The sequence below is a fragment of the Juglans microcarpa x Juglans regia genome, chromosome 8D, assembly GCF_004785595.1.
Source record: "Juglans microcarpa x Juglans regia isolate MS1-56 chromosome 8D, Jm3101_v1.0, whole genome shotgun sequence".
Taxonomy (NCBI): domain Eukaryota; kingdom Viridiplantae; phylum Streptophyta; class Magnoliopsida; order Fagales; family Juglandaceae; genus Juglans; species Juglans microcarpa x Juglans regia.
The window spans coordinates 9,227,990-9,230,919 of NC_054608.1; the positions used below are offsets into that span (position 1 = coordinate 9,227,990).

General features: G+C 34.6%; 1 long non-coding RNA gene across 1 annotated transcript; it reads left to right on the forward strand.

Annotated features, from left to right (window-relative positions):
- Positions 1-1,227: 1,227 nt before the first annotated feature.
- On the forward strand, positions 1,228-1,981 carry LOC121243000. The gene is made up of 2 exons (XR_005936039.1): positions 1,228-1,578; positions 1,614-1,981. It is a non-coding gene; the product is annotated as an uncharacterized LOC121243000 (long non-coding RNA).
- The last annotated feature ends 949 nt before the right edge of the window (positions 1,982-2,930 follow it).

The following is a 2,930-nucleotide window of genomic DNA, read 5'->3' on the forward strand; positions in this document are numbered from 1 at the left end:
GCAGGAGCTTTATTTAAAAAAAAAATGAGTTACCGTACTGGCGTTTTATCGTTCCTCTCTCTCCTGCAATCATCTCGCTCTCTCTCTCTCTCTCTCTTTCCTCCGCCTCCTTCTTTGAGGTTCCTCGGTGTCTCTCTCTCTCCGTTTTATCGGCTTGTTAAGTTTCGTCGTCACCTCGGCCAGAAGCTCCCCACTCCTCGGTGTTGAATCTGGCAGTTCTGGCAGGTAAGAAGTTTCCCCCCTTGTAGCATCATCCTTCATATAATTTTCTACACAAGATTACTATTGTAAATGGGAAATGACTTTAAATGGAAAAAATTGTTGAACCTTGTTGCAATTAAGAAATGTAACTGTGAAAGTCAAGACGCGGAGAGGGAGATCGTGGTGAATTTTGTTTTTAAACCATATGGGTTAATTTCTCCTTGAATTTGGTTATGACCCTATTCTTCCAGTTTGAAATTAGCCATTTGGATTCGCACAATGAGGTTGATTTGTTAAGTATTATTTAACATCCAAATATAATTTCTCTACTGGGTAGCTGCATTCATGCTAGATTTATTGTCTATACATATTGCAAAATGGATTTTTTGCAAGACTAGATTTATGGTAAAATGGATTGTTGCATTCATTGGATTAGATTTTTTGCAACATTGGATTTTTTGCAAGACTAGATTTATTTGTGTTGAAACCAGAAAGAAAATAAGTGTAGCTCAGGTGTTTGTAAGAATGCATCAAAGAGAAATTATATTTGAATAAAAGTGTTCCTCGTCTATTATATTTCCTCAGTACAGTAGCACTACTATTTATAGCAGAAATGTATCGTTTACAAGAGAATTATTCTAGAATGATCTATAATATTCCATATGGAGCAGAGTTAGTTATGGCATGCTGTTGAGAATGATCAACAGATGAAATGGAGGTGGCATTCTGCTGAGGGCATGCAGCGAATACAGTGGACTTGGCTTGTGAGGTGTTATCCTCTAAGGCAGGTACACATACTCCAACATTTTGTTTATGAATTGATGCAAAATGGGTCTTTGGAAATTCAATTGCATGGTAATAGGTTTGACCACATGAAAGATGGAAGGTTACAAATGTTTTTTAATTAAATAATGCTAATTTCTTTATTTTCCAAATTTAATTGATATGAATAGGACCTTCTCGTGTTCGTCATTAACTTGGCATAGGTGGATGAAAATTGTTGTGTTTGCAGCAAGGTGAGCTTGTTTGCTATAGTTTTTTTTTTTCTTCTCTAAATCATTGTATTGGGACTTCTATGTTAACATGTTGGAAAATATTGACCAGATTAAAACATGGTAAAGGAAAGCAAAGAGGTGAGTCTTGAGCGTGGAAATGCTTTGTGTTAAGGCTTTTGAGTTTTAGATTGGATAACATAGTTTAACAAGTTAGGGGACCATAGTTGTGTCTCTCATGCCCCAAGTATCCCATCAATATTATCTCATTTTCAGCTTTCTTGTATTGCCTTCCCCATCTAATTTTGGAGTTTTGTGGAACCCAATTTGGCTAACCAGTAATTGAGACTCAAGAAAATGTACAGTCTCATGTTAACTATGTCAGGTTGAAATATTATTTTTGATCAATAACTATGTCAGGTTGAAATATTGACTCTGTTTTACTTCACATGATGTTATTTAACATTTTAACTCTTACTTTATGTTCTACTATGGTCATAGATGCAACTAGACCTAGATGGGACACAACCGGAGGGCACGGATGGGACACAGCCAGAGCGCTTATTGTAGTTCTGGACTTGGTGTTAAAGTCTTGTTGTTGAAGTACCTGAAAAGCTTTGTTGTAATGCTTGAACTTTGTTAGTCAAGTGGTCCGGATTTGGTATTGGGGACTTTGTTAAACTGGGTTGAATACTGTTGGTGTTGTTTGGTTATTGAAGATCTAGATTTGGTATTATTAGGTATTTTTGTTGTTATTTTCTTTAAGATTTGGTGTATTTTTGTTGTTATTGAAGCTCTAGATTTGTTATTATAGACTTTGTTATAGACTTTGTTATTGACGTTCGAACGTAATGACCCTGAAATTTCACAAGCAGGAACAAGTTGGCATGCACAAAATTTTCATGTCCGAATGTACTTTTAAAACCATCCGAACAAAAAAATTTAAAATTGGATGCACAGGTGATGAGTTTTGCAGGCTTTATAAGCTTTATTTTAAGTTAAACGATGTCGTTTCATGCTTGTGTCGCTGATAACTCTAAAATCTGATTCTTCATCGAGACACTCCCAGACTTACATATAACTCTTATCTTTTTCATCCTTTCATTTGAAAACTTTCTATTCCTTTATTCATGTAATATTGTTTTTTTATTTATTTCATAATTTCATGGTATTTACTAAATGTGGTGTAGGTAATTTGTGGTATATTAGGTTGATTTGGATTTGCATCTAAGGTAAATATTCCTATTTATGTAACGCCCCGGTCCCGCACGGGTCGGAGAGTTACTTCCTAACACTTAAACTCACATTTCAACAATATTAAAAAAAAAACTCCAAATTCCCAATATCATAAAGAAAAATTTGATTCAAACCACTATACTTAAATCATCTCACCCAAAGCCTCAAAATCTTGATCATCAGCTGAACCATCAAAATATCTGAAAAATATTGTGGAGATAAGGGGTGAGTTATCAACAACTCAGTAAGTAGAGAGCATATACTAGCATGTAAACATGAGCATTTATAACATTTGATAAGCATAACAAAACATTTATTTTCAGAATGCAGAAACAAAACTTTGTACAAAAACATTAGAGCGAAATTTTCAGAAAAAATAAACTTATTCCAAAAAAAAAATCCGTTGGCATTTCCAAACTGAAACATTATAATCTTATCATCGTTTAATATCACAACGGGACAATACCATGTTTAACCCCCGTGGTAGGGTTATAAACCACC